Here is a 21,859-nt window from a genome sequence, read left to right as displayed (position 1 = left end):
TGGAGACAGCAGCTGCTGATAAACACACAGATGGCACTTTCACGTGTCTGTCTTAGGGATCTGCAGTAACAGTCAGTGGATGGCTGTTAACAATCTACACAAGGAAAAAGTACATTTGATGTAATTGATGAAATTCTAAAATGGTATGAGTTAGTGATGGTTGCTGACGAGGCAGAATTAAAGATATAAATATTACATAGTCAACTCTCTTTGCTAGATTTCCTCCAACGTCTCCAGTTCAGCTACTACTTCTACCTTTATATCTTTGCTCCCTGCCCCTTGCAATTTAGTACTGACTTAGTAATGATGGAACCAACACCACCAATGTCTTCTTAGAGCACCCTAAACATTCATTTCCTACAACATAAAGTTCAGTGCAAGTTTTTAGAATTTTGCATTTCTGCTCACAAAGCCCTTCAATGATTGAGGTTCCTTCCATTCGTTGGGGTCCCCATTTTTACCACATTGCCTTTAATTTAATGACAGTGGGAAGAAATAATAGAGGATCATGCCTTACAAAATGTAAGTGCCAACTCTGGAAAGCAATCACTTCCCATTCTAACGTAGTTCAAAGGCCAGAATTTCGATGCCTAGCCCCAGACTTTTTTTATATTAAGACTACTTTTTAAAAGTAGTTTTAGATTCACAGTAAAATTGAGAGAATGGTAGAAAGATTTTCCATATCTCACCTACCCCGACAGATACATAGGCTTTCTCATGATCAGCACCCCTCCCCGCAGAGTGGTACATTAGTTTCAATTGGTGATCCTGCACTGACACACCACAGTTGCCCACAGTCCACATTTTACCTTAGGGCTCATTCCTAGTGTTGTACATTCCATGGGTTTGGATAAATGTAAGATGACGTGTATAAATGATCATGGAAACATACGGAGAATTTTCACTGCTGTAAAAATCCTCTGTGCTCTGTTTCTTCATCCCCCTTTCTCTCATCCTCCACGTGAAGATACACGGAGAAGAGGGCCATTTGCAAGCCAGGACGAGGGCCCTCACCAGACACCCAGTCTTCCAGCACCTTCACCTTGGATTTCCCAGACTCTAGAACTGTGAGAAATAACTGTTAATTGTTTAGTCTATGGTAGATTGTTACAGTGTCCCAAGATAAGGCAGCATGCTTTAAAGTGGAAGTAAAGGGCGAAAGAAACCTAACAGACAGTCTGGAAAGAAAGAGGGAAATGCCTACCTGATTTAAAAAAAAAATGTGTTACCAAGGCTTTAAAACTACCTTAAAGCTCAAGGATTTTAATTAAGCAATCTGTTAAGAAACAAAGCAAAACAAATCAGCAAACAAGCCAAACCTAAGCGAGGCTAAACAAAGCAACAGATAGAAAATAGTACAGGAAATGTATTTCACAAAACACAAAGCCAATGAGATAAAATGCTAACAGTCAATGAATCTTGGTAAAGACGAGAACAAAATATTAACTGCACTATTTTTAAAACTTTTGTGTGAATTTTTAGTTAGGGAAATTTGTTTTAATCAGCTAATTCATTAGAGAGAAATCTGATGTAGAAATGGGCAAATGAGGGTATCAGAGAATGCTGCAAATCTATCTAGATGGTACACTGTTCAGTGTCAGTGATGATCAATGTGCCCCATTAATTTCAGGAGAGATTTGGGTTCATAATCAGCAGGTCACACAGAGGGCAGGAGTGAGAAACATCTGTGTAAACAGAGATATTATTGAGATACACACACACACACGTACACACACACACACAGAAAACAAAAGGTGCCTGTAGCACCATTCTCATTCCTCCAAACTTGGAGCACAGATTAAAAAATGCATTCCCTTGAAAAATAATGTATTATCCCTAAATAAAATAAATTAGAAATTTGGGTGAAAATTAAAGTTTCCTTTGAGGAAGCTTGTATCTGGGGGAAAAAGTTGTGCTAAGTTTCACATTATGGCTTCAGCCTGGCAACTAGCTCTCTATAAACCTGATTTGCATGGAATTTTCAAGGATTCTTACTCAGAGAAAAATCTGGAAGTAATGATCTAATAAGAAAGCCAACTGATTCTTGAAATCATAAAGGCGTCGATTATCTCACAGGCAATCAAAGGTCTAGGTCAACCAAATGACATACAGCTGAACAAATATCTACAAAATTCTGGGTCAAAGAAACAGACCAAAATGTTATATTCAGTCAAGCTCCCTTCAAGTGTAAATTCTATTTAGACAGAAATATTAAAGCATTCAAGAATTCAAGAAATGTAGACTCAGTGATCCCTAACTGAGGAAAGGGTCTATTAGAAAACAAAGCATCATGACCAAAAATATGAATTCAAATAAGGGAAAAAAATTGGAATCACTGAAAATATCCTTTATGACTCTGTAATGATGGAGACATGTCATTTATCAATACCCAAAGCAAAGAGTGATCTCACCTGTGACCTTTTGCTCATAATAATGCATCAATACAGGCTCATTAATTATAACAAAGGACACACACCAATGCAAGATGTTGATGTTCAGAGAAAACGGGGCTGTTGGAGCCGGTGAGAAGGCACATGGGTACTCTCTGTACTTTCCACTCATTTTTTAATGTATATCTAAAACTTCTCAAAAAGTGTCCACTAGTTAAACAAAACAAAACAATATGAGACATCAATGCATGTCTATTATAACAACTGAAAAACATTGCCAATACCAATGCTGACAAAAATGCAAGAAAAAAGGACATTCTTTCATTGTTGGTAGAAATGAAAAAAATGATACAGCAACTTTGAAAGACAGTTTTGGCAGTTTCTTATAAAACTTAACAAAGTCTTAGCAGAAGATGCAGCAATTATGAAGGTAGATCCACAATAAACTGAAAACTATGTACACATAAAAACCGGCTCAAAAATTTTTATAGCAGCTTTATTCCTAAGTGCCCAAACTGGAAACAACAAATAAACTCTGGTAGGTCCATACATGAGAATATTATACAATGATGAAAATTAATCCATTAAGCAATAAAAAGATATGGGGGAACCTTAAATACATATTGGTAAGTGAAAGAAGCCAAGCTAAAAAGGCTACATCCTGTATGATGTCAATTATATGTCTTGCTGGAAAACGCAAAACTATACAGATAGTGAAAAGGTTAGTGGTTGCCAGGGATGCAGGGTTATGACTGGAGAGTGTAAGGTGAAGTATGAGTGTTTCATTTTGTTTTGTTTAGGATAGTGAAACCATTTTGCACGATATTGCAATGGTGGATAGATGATATTATGTATTTATTAAAACCATTTATTTATTATTTATTAAAATGTATTTAGAGAACTTTACAGCTTTCACAGTTACAAAATAGAGCCTTGATGTATACAAATTTAAAATATATATTTATATGGTCAAGGGATAACAGGATGGATTGCAGTTTTGATGTGTAGACTTAAATATACTATACGTAAATGAAACAATTACACTGAAGGTGGTATAGGAAAAGGTTGTTGAACTTTAGAAATAATAGGTATATGGAAGAATTATAGCAAAAAAAAACTGTGCAAAAGAACTGTCTTCTCATTGATAACGCTGTTTCACACTGGAATATGTGATGACAACTGACACTTATACATGTGCACCAGAATTAAACACTTGGTGAAAGGACAGCAGATTACGGGAGGCAGTTTTCTCCCTTTTGCAGTGAGAATTTAAATATAAACAAGGGAGAAGGGTGGAACGATTCACATGGTGGAGAGATCAGGAAAAATCTAAGATTAACATGATATACATACACATGTTTATATATATGTAAGTATATGTATATATACACATACATACATATATTTCTTCACTATGCCAACTGAAGGGGCTTAAAGAAATGACTTTCTGTTATCTGGTAGTACATCCAATATCCAGATCTTGGTTTCTAATACCACTTGCAATAAAAGAAGCCAGATTTCTTTAGAGAAAGGATTGATGCCAAGACATGGACAGTAAAGACACATGATGAACCTGGAGCAACTTATACTGACAGAAAGCAAGACAGTGCTAAAACACACACACACACACACACACACACACACACACACACAGGAGTATGTTAGGGGACACTATTGTAGGTTGAATTTTGTACTCCTAAAAGATACATTCAAGTCCTAGCCATCAGTATCTGTAAATATGATCTCATTTGGAAATTGGTTATTTGCAGATATAGTCAAGTTACAGTGAAGCCATACTGGTAGAGTGGGCCCTAATTTAATGGTTGATATCCTTATAAGATCAGGAAATTTTGGCATGCAGGTATACGTAGAAGGAAGACAGCCTTGGGAAGAATGTAACATGAAGACAGAGGTAAAATTGGAGTGATATATCTATAAGCCAAGTAGAGACAAAGATTGCAGACAACCACCAGAAGCCAGGAAAGAATTACAGAAGGGATTTTCCCTCAGTGCCTCAAGTAGGAACCAACCCTGCTGACACCTTGATCCTTGATTTCAGACTTCTAACTTCCAGAACTCTGAGAGTATACATGTCTGCTGCTTTTGGCAACTCAGTCTGTGGTCCTATAACAATAGTCCTAGGAAGCTAAAACAGATTTTGATTTTGGGAATTTGGGTGCTGCTATAAAAAATATCTAAAAATGTCACAATGGCTTTGGGACTGGATAATGGGTAGAGACTAGAAGAACTTTAATGCACTTGATAGAAAACAATGACAACAGCAACTTACATTTCCTTGAAGAGACAGTTGGTTAAAAATAGATTTTTATGGCAATTATGGTGAGTATGTAAATGGAAGTGAGGAACACAGTAGAAAATGCTTCTGTCATTTTATGTGTACAAGGATGAGCAAAAACACTGGTAGAAATATAAATGTTAAAGGTGAGCTTTCAGATGGAAATGAGGAACACGTTACCAGACACTGGAGAAAGATGATTCTTGTTAAAAGTAGCAGAGAACTTGACTGAATTATGTTGGATAAAGTAGAATTTGTAAGCAACAAACTTGTATTTTTAACTGAGAAGATTTCTAAATAAACTGTAGAAAATATACCCTGGTTTTTCCTCACTGCTTAGAGTAAAATATGAGAGGAAAGAGATTAAAATGAGGAAGGAATTGTTAAGCAAAAGTAACCAACACTTGAACATTTGGAAAGTTACCAGCTTATCCAGGTAGCAGCCAAAGATGAGAATCGTGCTCTCAAAAGAATATTGAATGTATGACTGTACAACCATTTGATAAGTTTATAAAAGAGATCAAGCATGTGATTTATGAATTCAATAAACATTTTAGCAGAACCCAAAACAGAAAATAGGTTATCCAAGAAGGTGTGGAGCAGCCTTGATATCTCGGATATCCATGAGTTTACAGAAGACCAAAAAAGAACATGAGAATTTGATACCAGCAAAGACACTGTCAGTCAGGACTCGTAGAGACAGAGATGGAATAAAATGAAGGGAAAAAAAACTGACTTTGAAGGCAGGTAAATGGAAGCAAAGCCAGGAGAGCAGAGCTGTTGGCCCAGAGGCTGGACAGTCCAATGGGGCCTCCCCAAGTTGAGAGAGCAGGACTGCAAGTCTGGTGAACCTAGACATTGGAGTATAGGCCCACAAAGAATGTTCTAAAAGAACATTACAGCAATCTAAACTCAAAACAATTAAGAGAAAGAAAATTGTAAAGATTAGGGAGAAAAGAAATGAAATAGAGAACAGAAAAATAACGGAGAAAATCAACAACCAGAAATTGTTTGCCTTTTAAAAAATCAGCAATATTTTCAAACCTTTAGATATATGGTTAAGAAAAAAAGAGAGAAGGCTCAAATTACCAAAATTAGGAATGAAAGGGGACCTAGAAATACAAAGGATTAAACAAGAATTTCTACCAATTGTACAACAACAAATTAACATATGAAATGAACAAATTCCTAGGGAGACAAATGCTCACAAAAATTACTCAGAAGAAACAGAAAATTGCAACAAATCTGTAAGAAGTAAAAAGGTTAAATTAGTAATTTAAAGACTTTCTATAAATGAAATCTATATTTTAAAAAAAAACAGATTTTCAAGGGTGAATTCTACCAGTTTCAAAGAAAGTCTTTATCAATCCTTCAAAATTATTCCCCAAAATGAAAGCGAAGGAACTACTTCCAAACAAATTTGATGAGATACACATTACCTTGATGACAAATCAAAGACAACACAAATAAACAGTACTATGAACTAGTATCTCTTATGAATATAGGTGCAAGACCCCTCATCACAATCCAGCAAACTGAAGCCGAAAGTAAAGAACTATACTCCATCATCAAGACTAATTTATTCTAGGAGTGAAAGGTTGGTTTAATATCTGACAACTAACCAATAGAATGTAGTATTTGAATAGAATAAAAGGACATAATAATGTTCATCTCAACAGATACAAACATTTATTTTGACAAAATCTAAAACATTTTCACAGTTAAAACTCAAAACAACCTAGGAATGAAATAACACTCTTCAAACTAATGAAAGGTGCTTACCGAAACAAAACAAAATTCAACAACTAACAAAAAAAACTTGATGATGAAAGACTGAACACTCTGACATTTCTATTCAAAATGTACAGGTATGTCTAACCAAGGCAATCCAACATTAAACATAAAGACATATACTGAATGAAAGTAAAATAATTTCTATGAATTTTCAAATGGCATGTTCTTATAAATAGAAAACCCTGAAGAATTCATTTAAAACTATTAAAATTAAGTTCAGCAAGATTAATATAAAAATATATTGAATTTTAATATAAGCTCAATGAAAAATTCAAGCCTGAAATTAAATTAAAACATTATACTAAAATCAAAAATAATAAAATAACTAGGTATTCATTTAACAAAAGTCATGAAAGACTTATATAGGAGAAGCTCTAAACTGTTACTGAAAGAAAACATCTCATATTCATGAAGCAGAAAATAATAATATTTAGATGGCAACACTTTCCAAACTGACCTGCAAATTCAGACTTAACCATATCAAAATCTCCACCATGTATCTTTCATAAATGGTTAAAATGATCCTAAATTTCACACTGAAAAGCAAGAAACTCAAAGTGGTCAAACATTCTTAAAATAGAAGAACACACTCGGAAGACTCGTATTTCCTGATTTCAAGACAAACTACAAAGCTGTAGCAGTCAAGGCACTGTGGTATTGGCATATGGTAGACACATAGATCAATGAAATAGAGTTAAGAGTTTAAAAATAAACCTTTACAGGTGTGGTCAATTGATTCCGAAGAAGAGTGCAAGATAATTCAATTAGAAAAGTCTTTTCTACAAACATTACTGGAAAAACTGGATATCCAGAGGCAAGATAATGAATTTGGACCCTTTCTGCAAGTCATACACAAAAATTCACTCAAATGCATTATAGAAGTAAATGTAAGCATTAATACTTTAAAACTCTTAGAAGAAAACGTAGGAGTAAATCTTCATTATATCTGGTTAGGCAGTGTTTGCTTCGATATGACACCAAAAAAACCAAAAATACAACTGACAAAATTAAAAACAAAGCATCCTCCATGAAAATTCAAAACTTTTGTGCTGTACACAATATCTCACCAGAAGGGAAAAAACAATTCCTAGAACAGTAGAAAATATATGCAATGCAATGACTTCTGAATTTATATATACTGGAGTTTTATATTTATCAGGATATAGTTAAATGATTATTAAATTTAATAATAATAAACAGACAATAATAAAATAATAAAAAGACAAATGGCCTTATTTTAAAAACAGGCAAAGGATCTGTATAGACGTAACTCCCCCCAAAATATACAAATGGCCAATCAGCACCGGCAAAGATGTTCAATATCACTAGTTATTAAGGAAGTGAAAATCGAACTATCAGGTTACACTTCGTATCCACTAGGATGACAATAATCCAAAAGACACACAACAACAAGTGTTAGCAAGGCTTCAAATAATTTGAATATTCATACTTTTCTGTTGGGAATATAAAGTGGTGTACTTTGGAAAACTGGTATTTCCTCAAAATGTGAGCATAGTATTACTGTATGACCAAGTGTTCCTACTTCTAGTTATGTACGTAAGAGAAAGTAAAACACATATCTGCACAAAAAGTTATACATAAATGTTCACTGCAGCATTATTCAGTTTAACTGTAATATGGGCAAAAACCCAAATGTATACCAAATGACAAATTGATATATATATGTATACATATAATGTGGTTTATCCATACAAAAGATTATTTCCCTATACAATGTAATTAAAATACTGGTGCATGCTGAGGATTACATATTGTATAAATCTATTAATATAAACTGTCTGAAATAGGCAAATATATAGAAACAGAAAGATCCCCTGGGTGTAGGGGCATGTGGGGTGAACAAGAGTGACTGCTGATGGATATAGGGTTTCTTTTTGGGGTAATGAAAATGTTTTAAATTTAAATTGTGCTGATGGTTTGTACAACTTTGTGTATACACTAAAAATATTAAGTCTAATGGGTATATTTTATGGCATATGAATTATATCTCACTAAATCTAACGAACAATTTGATTGCATTTGTTGTATTGAGTTTTAAAAATTTAATTATTTTATCAATTTCACCTTGGAATACTCATCCTTTTCTTTAGATTTGAGTTGTTATCACTTTTCTAAGTATTTACATACCATCTCAGTTTGATTTTCATGTTTGCTAAAATCCGATTGGTCATGAAATAATCTACTGAGAAGTATTTAGATGAGTCTTAGAAAGAATATTGGAAAATTGTGAAAGTTAATGGTTATGACAGTTATGCCTGCATTGTATGAACATTGCTCTTTTAAAAAGTCATTATAACTCATATTGAAGATCGTATACAGGGAAAAAAGTCAGCAAACGTTTCTCTTTTGACAGATGTATTTTTTGTGTTTCTTTATCAGGGAGATACAGTTGGATAAAAGACTGCGAACTACATTAGTCTGCTCTAGTGCATTTTTGTTTCATGGTTGTCTATTTATGCATTTGTGTTGTCATACAGCAAATATCCGCAACAGGATAAATATAATATCATGAGCTTTCTTGTTTTTAAAGGGCATGTCTGAATTGAAATACCACCTCTGCCACATCAAGTTTTTGCCAGCTATTTAACCAAAGAATCTCAATCCTCTTATTTGTTAAATGGGTAAAAGAGTGCATACACTGAGTACTGTTGTGAAGGTGAAATTAAATGCCAAGTGCTTAGTAAATATCCCCTGCCAGGTATCAGGCATTTTTATGAAGTCTGGACTTAGTGAGTGTGGATTTGATCGTGTATAGGTGTGTTTACATGTTTACGTAAAGTACCTAATATTTTTTACTGTATTTTCAATTTTGTATTTCTTAAGTATTGAGATATCTACTACCCAAAAATTTACTACAAGTTTGGATACTATTTTGAACTGTTTAATTCTTGAAGTTAAATATTAGAGACTATATTTACATAATTTATCTTGTTTTTGTTCCTCTTGCTTTTGACTGTTGATTGATAGTGTCAAAGTGTAAATGTTAGAATTTATAACAACTTTATACTTTATCAAATAATCCTGAGTTTCTTTATTTTCACCATCACTATTTAGTTGAGGATAAAATAGTTTATGCCTATTTTAAATTGTTAATTATTTGATGTCAACAGTAATTTTAAACTGAATGCAATAATTTGGTTTATTAATAAAGATTCATAAAATTGCATTTATCATGTTGAATATTTTATTCATCTCTGTTCATATCTAAAACTTTAAGAATTTTGAAACTTAAAAAATTCATCAATTGTTGATTAAAAATCATTTCACCTTGCATTTTCTAAAATAATTTTTATTAGTTCAAAGTAAGCCTTTGGAGAAGTAAGTGAAGCAAATCTACCTCCCAAGAGACAGTACATCACACAGTGTTGGAGCAAACAAACACAAAAAAACTGACAGTATATTTACGTTTGCCTCCAGGGAACTGGTACTTGTGAATTTTGTGACAAAATCTAATACTTTGAAGGAAATTTGATCTTTCTGACAGTTCTACCAAGGTATCACACCAAAAGCAGAAAGAATTTTGCCACTTTCAGGAAGTCAAGGAAACATGATTAAGGGATTTAAAAAAAATGAAAAACATGATTTTTTTTTTTCCCAGGATATTCAATACAATGCGTCTCTGCTTCTAGAATTTTAAAGACATTCCATTTTGGCAATATTGTCTCACATTAAATCATCTAATTTTTCAGTTATGCCATTTGGTTACTATCTAGCTCTTTTGCATGAGTGAGAAAAGGAAAAAGAAGAGAGAGGGTGGGAGAAAGAGAGGGAGAGACACTCATTCACAATCTCTTAAAATACTCTAGATAATAAAAGTCTATTAATTAGAAGAAAGAACAGAAGTGCCCTGAAACCATATTTATTGAGAAGACATTTCTTACGTTTCTTATCCTTGGCTATATTGACCAGAGGAAATGTATAATAGATGGGTTCTAGGATATTGACAAAATTTCTGGATCTCTGTGAAAACATTTTGTCCTCACAATTGAAAATGTGTATGAGAACTTTGATCCTCAAATTTTAAAACTCACATTAAAGAAAAAAATGTTAATATTAATGTTAATTCTGATGTATAAAATTATTTGTTAGTCATACAATCTTTTAAGCTAGTTTACTCATACGTTAAAAAACTTTATTCACAGATAATTAATCTTTCAAAGTCTTGACACTGTAATTCAGTTATAGAAATTCTCTCCAAAACATTAAGTAACTAATATATAAAAAGCACTTACCCAAATTTTATGTAATCATGTATTTACCACTATTTTCCCTTTTAACACATTTGTCAACTTACATGGTGGTTCTGACTTCTCTATTGATTTTTTTAACTCAGTTTAGAAACATTGTCATGTTCTAAGTAATTTCTGATAGGTGTGAAATATCATCTAAACCTTGGCTTTCATACCTTGAAGAACCCTGGCAGCAGCATCATTTTGATTAAACTAATAACTTAGTTTTTATGCCAGCTGGATGCACAAAAATCTTGAATTCACACTTGTTGTGACTGTACTGCAATAAAGATAGATCATTCAAACTATTTGATTAAAACTTCCGATCAGAGTTGCATAATGGCTTGGCCACTGTAAATGTGAAATAGGCTAAGTGAATTATTGCTCAGTTGAACTTAATCAACTTCATCTTGTTTATAACCAGGCTCCTCTCCAACTCATCAAGGTCATTTTGAATTTTAATCCAGTTTTCAAATGTGCTAATTGGCCTACCAAATTGGTGTCATCAGCAAATTTAATAAAGACACTCTGGTTCATCACCCTAATCATTAATTTTAAAAATGTTTAACAGAGGCAGACTAAGTAATGACCCCTGCAAAAATATACTTAGCACTTAAAAATTTAAAAGGTGATAAGTAGAATCAATTTCCTGACAATCTGACAATTTTCATTGGTTAAAAATTATATACATATAGTTTTATTAAACATCAATTTGTGTTTATGTGTAAATGCTAGTGTCAGACACTTACAGCTTGAAAGAAGGAAATGAATCTATATTACTCTTTGCTGATATTTTGAAACAATATCACTTTTTTAACATTCCTCTTTTTTTTTGAGGTATAGTTGATTTACAATATTATGTTACTTTCAGGTGTACAGCAAAGTAATTAAGCTATACATTTTTTTTTAGATTACTTTCCATTATAGGTTGTTTCAGGATACTGAATGTAATTCTCTGTACTATACAGTAAATCTTTGTTTCTTATCTATTTTATGTATGGTAGTTTGTATCTGTTAATCCCATACTCCTAATTTATCCCTCCTCCCTCCCTTTTCCCTTTGGTAACTATAAATTTGTCTTCTATGCCTGCGAGTCTGTTTCTGTTTTGTATATAGATTCATTTGTATTATATTTTAGATTTCACACACAAATGATACCATATAATATTTGCCTTTCTCTATCTGACTTACTTCACTTAGTATGGTATTCTCTAGGTCAATCCATGTTGTGGCAAATGGTAATATTTCATTCTTTTTATAACTGGGTAATTTTCCATTGTGTGGGAACCTTCTTAAACCAATCATCTGTTGATGGACACTTGGGTTGTTTCCATATCTTTTCTATTGTAAATCGTGTTGAATAGTGCTGGTATGGACATTGGGGTACATGTATCTCTTCAAATTAAGAGTTTTCATCTGGTATCCATGGTAGCTCTATTTTTAGGAAACAATATCACTTTTAATTGAAATGCCCAAAATCAAATTATACCACCTACCATGTTTCTTTTTGAATTATGAGACCTCGCTTTTACAGCTGCCCATACTCATTAAAATATTTAGCACTTTTTATTTCATCACCGAACCTGATTCAGTTGTCCCAATATCCTATTATGATGATCTTCCAAAAACCTATGATTTTTCACTTCATCTTTCCCAGACAGACAAGCACCTGGTCACATTTCAGAACTCAAAGGATCTGTACAGTCGATGTCATTTGAAATTCTCCTGAAGAATTATTATGAATCTCCAGTCATTCAAATTATGATATTTCTAGGCTGAGAAATATATGTGGTTATATCTAAATCTTGTGCTCCCTGACTTACTTCCAGACATTTTTAAAGTAGGTTTAATTTTTTTCTTGAACCCTAGTTTGTACCATTAATTGATACCAAAAATACATTTAATATTTAACTATAAGCAAATTAATTTTAATATGCTATGATATTAGAAAAATATTAATTACACATAATCTGATTTTAACTGCATTCTAGTTTTATAACAAAAGTCTTATTTTAAAGAACTAAGACAATACTAACAAGGTAGACAGATAGATCAAGAGTAAGATGTCCAGATATTGTATATTACTACATCTAAATAGACTTCTATTTAAACATTAGGCCCTATGAGACTTCATTGTATAGACAATTATAATGATGATTCAGTGTATTTATAACTATCATTTCCATAGAAAATCATCAAAATAAATTGAAGGTCTAGATTATTTGATGGTAATTAGACAAACTCAAATTTAAAAATTACACTGAATATGAGTTGTATACATTACTTGCATTTAGCATAGTACTAAGACTGTAAGTTTATAAACTTAATATATGGTGGATAGATTTGTTTTCCATTAATTTCCAGATAGAAATATGGAAGGATTTCTAGATCTGTTTTGCCCTATTCGATCTGCTAAAACTGTTTGAGGTAGAAAGAGAAATAGCATGCATGCTAGTTTCTATGGCATTCCTAATGAGACCTGCTTTCTCATTATTTTATTAAACAGGTCTTCACCCATCAACCACTCTCTGGCTATACACAACTGACTTGTTTTTTACATTTAATTATTATCATGAGAATATATTAGTGATTTTAGCCTTACTAAGGAACTTCTGATCCCCAGTTGGTAACTTTTTTCCTATATTGTTTGCTTCCTTAATCATATTCAGCAGATATAATTTAATAAAATAAATAAAATATTTTATATACTAATCCTACAGCTCACTATTGTGAAGAAAATCATATTCTTGATTATTAGAATACATACTTTTACACACACAGAAATGTACATATATACACAAACACACAATACAAATGAGTAATGTTTTCAAACTGAGATGTATAGTTTTATAAATTTTACCTATACTTATTTTTATGTTTTAGACATATAAGTAAATATATTTTAATATCAGCATGATGATATAAGTGCAATCTGGGAAAAGCCTACACACACATACACACACACTTACATAATTGATGTGAACTTTTTATTTTCTCTTGGACTTATAAGAAAGTATTTTATTGACCTACCAGTTAAAACACAGAAACCACACACACACACATACATGCACACACACAAAGTGAGAAATCTTGAAGGGATCATTTAGTTCTACAAAATTCACTTTACTGAATTACAGACTAGAATAACAATATATGTCTCAATAATGTAAATATTTTTATGATAAAAATTTAAAAATAGATGAAAACTTTCTATTGGTTATAAATAACTAAAAATAATTGTTTTCTAGTGCACAAATATAATTTGGTATAAAACAGTTGTAAAGAATCCCCCATATAAGGTTGCAGAATGATATATGTGGCACAAGAAAAATAAAAAAACCCCAAGATTTTGAAAACCTACATTGATGAAATGAGGAGACATGTATTCAGGAATTTTGGGATTTAGTTATTCTATAGTATGTAGGAATAGTAAAATTTTCCCTTCAAGTCCTTTAACTAAATCATTTTTGATATTATCAAAAGAGAAAACAGGAACATAAGATTGAAAGAAATGATTTTTTTCTGAGGTTCAGTGTCAGGAGAGATGGAGTTAAGCCATTAAAGGGGGGCAGAGTGTTAGATTTCCCAGTATTAAAACTGCATCACTCTCTTCTGAGGAGAGGCAGTGAGATATTCGTGACCAGGAAAAGATTGGTGAGAGGCCCAAGCTTATTTCAGATTGAGATAAAATTATGTCACATTATTTTGGGGCAGGGGGGAATAGTAGGTGATGGGTAGAGATCGCTTTCTATAAAGCAAGAGGGAATCACCTTTCTTAAATTCAGTGAGGAAATAATTATCATATTGTATTTATTAAATAAAGCTTCAAATCTGAAGCCATGGCAACACAATTCTATTGAGGTGAAAGATAATAATTTTGCTTCTCCTTCAAGATTTCAAAAGTTATAAAAAATGGACACATAACTGCAGAAAATAAGACGTTACATGCAGATGAGGTGTTCTGCATATGAAGAAACTCAAGATCGTCAACAGAAAAATACTGTAAATATGAAATAAAATAAGTACATTGAGTATTCAGAACTGTTCTCCCGTTCCATATTGTAGTGTATGTAAATATTAAAAGTAATGTATTCCATATTGTAGCACCTGACATTAAGCTTTTTATTGTAACATAAGTGCCTGACATTCAGCTTTTGATCACAGAAACATCCATTTCAAAGGCATCCATCTTGAATAAATATATTGCCAGTTGTATGACTCGGCATCCAGCAAAACAGCTAGATAGAAACCAAATCTTACCCATGAAGTTTCTCTTTTAGAAAGCCCTGGGTAATCGAACAACTGATGGCCTGAGTGACCCTGCTTTATCCTCTTGCGTCCTAATTTTGCCAATAATGAGTGGACTCTGGAAACCCTAGACACTCCACCCTCTGACCCTAATACAGGCAGAGCCCCAGGTCTATACTGCTTCTATCTCTCTCGACCCTCAGTCTCAGTTGTGTGACCCTTGAGCATGCTGTGTACCCTTCAGGACTTGTGAATAATAAGTCTTGTTTTCCAATGTTACCTTGTGGTTTTGCTGAGGTGCATCCTGCAAACTTAATAAGAACAAGGGCCACCACAACATTGGTCTTGATGGTGATTGGACCTGATGGTGGTGGAATGACTGTGGGGGAGCTCTGAGTGTAAATTGGCCCAGATGTGTGCCTCAGGCATTCTTAGGCAAGAACATCACTATCAATAGGATGAGACTGACACTATATAAATGTATATATGTATACATATATATGCAAATATATATGAAAATAAATATATATCTATTTCATATGCCTTGTGCATCTCTGAGATCAAAAGCAGGAATAAGACATTATGAAATGCAGAAAATGCATGGAAACCAACAGGCACATGAAAGCATATTCTACATCACTAATCATCACAAAAACGTAAATCAAAACCAAATGAGATATTATCTCACACTGATTAGGATGGCTACTATCAAAAATAAATAAATCCTCAGAAAATAATAAATGTTGGTAAAGATGTAGAGAAACTGGAGCCCTTGTGCACTATTGTTGGAAAGGTAAATGGTGCAGCCACAGTGGAAAACAGTATGGCAGTGCCTCAAAAAATTAAAAATTAAATTACTATATAATCCAGCAACTCCATTCCTGGGTATATATCCAAGAGAATTGAAACCAAGACCTCAAAGAGGTATTTGAACATTTGTATTCATAGCAGTTCACATGTGAGCATACAGATTGGCTCACGATAGCCAAAATATAAAGGCAACCCAAATGTCCAATAGGTAAATGAATAAACAAAGTGCAGTATATACATGCAGTGGAATATTGTTCAACCATAAAAAAGAAAGCTATTTTCACACATATTAGAACATTGATGAATCTTGAAGAAATTATGCTAAGTGATATAAGCCAGTCCAAAAAGAACAAATATATGATTCCACTCATATGAAATACTTAAAATATTCAAGTTCATAGAGACAAAGTCAAATGGTGGATGCCAGGGGATGGAGGGAGGGGAAATACAGAGTTGCTGAATGAATGTTGGGTTTGAATTTTGCAAAATGGAAAAGGTCTGGAGACTGGTTTCACAACAATGTGGATACACTTAACATTCTTTGAACTGTACAATTTAAAATAGTTACATTGGTAAATTTTATGTTATTTTTATTTTACCAAAATTTAGAAAAAAAGAAAGAAGATGAATGAGTGAATGAATGAACAAATAAATGAGTGCATGGGGACCTTACAGTGTTGAGTAAGTGTAAAGCCACTACTGTTGATTTTGGTATTTAAATTCCCTGATGAGATAAGAATTACATGTCAGGACATTTGAGGCATGTTGAACTGTGCTCCATATATAAAGATAGTAGTTTAGAAAGGGTAATCCCTTTAGAAAAAGTAAACCAAGCCAAAAAGCTAAATCAAATTAAATTTTTAAAAAATGCAGTACTATTTATAAGCCTTTTAAAGCAAACATTTTATTTGAAAAACATGCAAAATATTTACAAAATGTAGGTTCTTTTCTCTTTATAATTTTTAACAGAATTACTACAATGTATAAACGTAATTTTACATACAGAAAATCAAATTTTGCAAATGTCCATGAAATGTATGATTGTCCTTTGTGTAAGAAAGCACCCCATTAAATGTTGAATTTTATACATTCGCTATTAATACACTTTTGATTTTTTTAAAAAAATCAAAGCAATAAGAAAACCAACTATATTTCTTTTATTTCCTATTGTCCTATACATTGAGATAATCTATATAAAATAGGGGGAAAATGATTGCAGCTGACCCTTGAACAAGGCAGGAGTTAATCTGCCAATAATTTGTAATCAGTTCCTCCACATCCGTGGTTCCTCCCCATCAGCCAATTCAATGAAACATGGACCCTGTAGTACTGTATTTTTACCTATTGGAAAATATCCACAAGTAAGTGGACCCACGCAGTTTAAATTCCCTTCGTTTAAAGGTCAACTGTTTTAACAAGGATTTATCCACAGTTTCTTCTGTTGGAGCATGAACATTTTCATTGCTACTAATCTGTAATTTTCCACCTTATAAAAATATATGTGCTCTGAGGAAGCTTATAAAATAAATAAAATAATGAATAATTTGTATATCTAAAAATAACTTGAATGAATCATCATAATAAACAGGCCTCTATTTTATCTTTTGTTAAGACAAATTATTTACATTTGGGGGTTTAATATATTCAGGGTGTGATTATTTTTAAAAATGCTCTGCAAAAATGCATTTTAAGTTTTGAAAATTTAAGTACAGTTCTACTGTATATTTAAGTACTTCAAAGTGGCAGAAAATCTCTAAAGAAAGCAACCAATTCCTCTAATTAGAAACAAGGGCTCCCCCTTCCCAAATATCCCAACGTAAAATAATCAGCCTATTAAAGTGGAAAAGTTTCAGGTCATATCTTCACAAAACATGGCATATCATTTAATTGTTATGGAAACAGCAATATCAAATTCTACTTATGCCAACCAGATATTCCCTTTTTAAACAATATAGTACTATTCTCCTAAAAGAAATACATTTAATAACTGCCTAGAACACTTCTGAGTCCCTAAAATTAAAAAAAAAAATTCTTTTTTTAAGCCTCATTAGAACATGTAATACATAAAGTTTTTTTTTTCCATTTATACCTTTGGTTTTTGTTACCAAACTATTTTTCTCATAGTTAAATTAACTTTATAACATTTTTCCTTACTAGACAATTACAGGATTCCTTGAAATGATAGAAGAGGTAGAATTTCCATTAGGAGTGAAAGAGTGTTGAAGTAGACCTGCCCCTTCAGTCGGAGAACATCGTACAAGTGTTTCAAGCATTATCGGCTGGTTGTCACATGTGGTATCTATGCAAATTTCTTTGAGCAGATGTTGAGAAAAGAGTGAAATTCTACTCAGTATGAACATTTAGAGGTTCAGTCTGGTCTTTGTAAATATAATCCAGCCTAAATGAAGCAGAGAGACCGTAGCTGTGCTCCTCAGCACAAGACATCTGGAAGCGTATGCCACTGTGCTTGACTAATCTTTCCTACTGGTTTCCACCTTAACATCACCACGTATCCTCAGAAATTCAGAAGAGCAGACACATACATACGAGGTGGAATGAGAAATATTATATATAGTAACACAATGTCTATATCATGGATTATATCTTACATTTATATAATGAACATATATAATAAACAAACCTTTGCATATTTTTAATGTATGATAATATGCTTTTGTTTGGTGAAATAATTGTACGTATCTGTGTATTTTAGAAATGACATTAATTTTCCATCTTACATTATTCCTTGTTTGGATAGTGTTCATTAACAAAACAAAATGATAACGGAATAATTCCAAGATATAATTTATACAATTAAATGTTTAAAATGTTGAAAAAACTATTGTTAAACCTCATTATTAGTTCACAAAATAATCAGAATTGTTGTTGCTATTTTTTAGATGCTTCTGATTTTTTGTCTTTTTCCTTTAAATTTTATAAACCTTCCTCTGTCAATCAGAAATATCAATTCAACGTATCCCTACATAGAGATTTTTTCATAGACATTACTATTGTTCTCTAATGTTATGTTCCCATTTCAATTTAGACATATGGATGTCCACACTTTCCAGCACTTTTACCGTTAGCAGGGCTGTTATAAACTGAATGTTTGTGTCCCTCCAAAAACCATATGCTGAAATCCTAACCCCTCAATGTGATGGCATTAGTGGGTGAGGCCTTTGGGAAGCGGTTAGGTTACGAGAGTGGAGAGCTCATGAATAGGATTAATTCCCTTATATGGGAGATCCGAGGGAACTCACTCAACCCGCCTGTCCTGCGAGGGGCAGCAGCAAGAAAAATTATCATTGAGGCTGGAAAAACATTTTAGTCTAAAGCTGTAACAAAACATTTATTAATTTGGTTGTCTGATGAATTTGCAAGAATTACATACAGGCAGACCTCATTTCACTGTGCGCTTTGTTGGGCTTTGCAGAGATTGCATTTTTCACAAATTGAAGCTTTATTCCAACACTGCATTGAGCAAGTCTATTGGTGCCATTTTTCCAACATCATTTGCTCACTTCAAGTCTCTGTGTCACATTTTGTAATTCTTGCAGTTTTTCAAACTTTCTCATTATTATCATATTTGTTATGGTGAATTGCAATCAATGATCTTTGGTGTTACTATTGCAAAAAGATCATGACTCCCTGAAGGTTCAGATGACAGTATTTCATAGCAACATAATATTTAAAAGTTACTTTCAAATTAAAGTATGCACATTGTTATTTTAGACATAGTTCTATTGAACACTTAATAGACTACAATATAGTGTAAACATAACTTTTACGTGTGCTATGAAACAAACCAAAAAATTGTGTGACTGGCTTTACTGTGATATTTGCTTATTGCTGTAGTTTGGAGCTGAACCCTCAGTGTCTCTGAGGTATGCCTGTATGCCTACAGAACCTAACATTTGAGGGATAAATGTTGGAAAACAGAAGCTTAGTGGAAAAAAAAAGTTGGTTACTATTGGCTGCATCTGGCAAAATATTATATTTATAAAAACAAGTTGAACTCGGGGAAAAAGGGGAGCCAATTTGCAAGCAGAAATGAAAGGGAATAAATAAAGACACATTAAACTTTTAGAGACTTGCAAAATTTAGAATAGCTGACTGCTTTTAGTCCACAAAAGGTAAGAGATGAGATTTATAAATGAGTTTTGAATGAAAAAGATTTCAGTCTAGTAAGTGCCTGAATTGCAAGGATTAGTCTAAGGATTGGTACCAAGTAAAATTGCTTGATGAATAAAAATATTTATGGCAAAATTTATGTCAAGGATATTGTACCGTTTCCTATGGCTGCCATAATAAAGTACCACAAACTGATTGGTTAAAGCAAAAATTTATTCTCCCGAAGTTCTAGAATCTAGGAGTCTGAAATCAACAAAATGTCAACAAGACTGATTTCTTCTGGAAGCTCTGAGGGTTAATACGTTCTATGCCTCTCTCCCAGCTCTGGTGTTTGATGACAATCCTTAACAAACAGGTGCATCACTCCAATCTTTGCCTCCATTTCACATGTCATTATCCTTGTGTATCTCTGTGTATCTTTTACTGTCATTATAAGGACACTAGTGATTGCATTTATGGACAAATCTGAATCTTAAGCCTTCTTTTTAACTTACATCTTAATTATATCTGCAATGACCATATTTCCAAATAAAATCACATACTGAGGATTAAAAATTGAATGTATCTTTTGGGGGCAAAATCCAATCCACATCATGTATAGTCTTCTCATTGAAGCCCAACAGATTCCAAGTAATTGCCATGAAGGTGGAAAAAATGTGTTAGAAAAATGTAAATTAAGCTTGTAAATGATATCTGATAGAGAATTTTAAGTGTGGTTATTGTCTATGGAGCTGACTGGAAGTCACCTCAGTTTTGTCTGTTCATTTTCTTTTGTTTTGAGACAAATGTTGCAGTAAAGTGATCAGAATTTTTTAACCTATCAATCATTGGCCCTAGCAATTATAAGTGATGTAACCTTAGGCAATTTAATTTAATTACTCTCCTATACTTTAGTGTTTGTATCTTTAAAGTAAAAAATAATTATGACACATAACCCACGTGGATTTTGAGGGCACTAAAAGCATTTAACGTGTGAATGAAGATCTTAGTGCATAACAAATAATGTTTCCACTAAATGTTGATCCTCCTTATCATGGTATATTTATGATAAATTAAATCTGTAACTATGTCTACACCTTTAAAAGTAGAGACAGGATAGGCTGTACTGTAATAAACCTTCCTGACATTTCATAGGCTTAACATATAAAGTTGATTTCTCACAAAAAGTCTGTTTTCCTAGCACCTGGGGGCCATGTTTGGGGTTGGCGTTGGGAGTATGTCATCCTTGGAAGCTGCAGTCTTTTCTCAGTCCCTCTTGGAATCTTGAGTGTTTACACTTCATAGTTTTCATAATAAAATGTGTATCTGCTGAAAAGAGGAACTGCTATGTAACAAACTATAGTGGTTATTTGTAGGTTAAAACAACAATGATTTTACTCAGGATTCTCTGAATTGGCTATTTAATCTGTGGTCAGTTGGATCCATTCTTCTGGTTTGGGGTGGTCTCCCCTGAGAGTCCTCATGCACCTACACTCTTTGGGTGGGTTGGCTGGTGGACACCAGGTTTAGGTTGGTCTCAGCTGCAATTTCTCTCTCTGCTCCATGCCTCTATTAGGCTGACCTGAGAAGATTTTTATGGCAAAACAGAGTTCCACCACATTTCTATTAGCCACAGCAGCATTCATTGAATGGGGAAGCAGACCCCATCTGTTAGAAAAAAAACTTGAAAAACACACTGTGAATGATTTCCAAAGACTCTTACTGGGATCAAAATTAGACATAGTTGACACAGAAAATAAATGAGGAAAATTCTGATTCCCAATCTAGCTAATAATACTTCTTGAATGAAAATTCTTTTAGAAGAAAGAATAATTCTTTCCAGTTCTTTATATATGGCTCTAATTTTTATTCTACCTTCTTGTTCTTAAACACTGTTTCGCATCACTGCTTTAATAAGCTATCACAAAATTAGTGGCTTAAATAACACAAAATTATACTTT

This window comes from Vicugna pacos, chromosome 3, assembly GCF_048564905.1.
Source record: "Vicugna pacos chromosome 3, VicPac4, whole genome shotgun sequence".
In the NCBI taxonomy this organism is placed as follows: Eukaryota; Metazoa; Chordata; class Mammalia; order Artiodactyla; family Camelidae; genus Vicugna; species Vicugna pacos.
Note: the sequence above shows the minus strand (reverse complement) of the source record.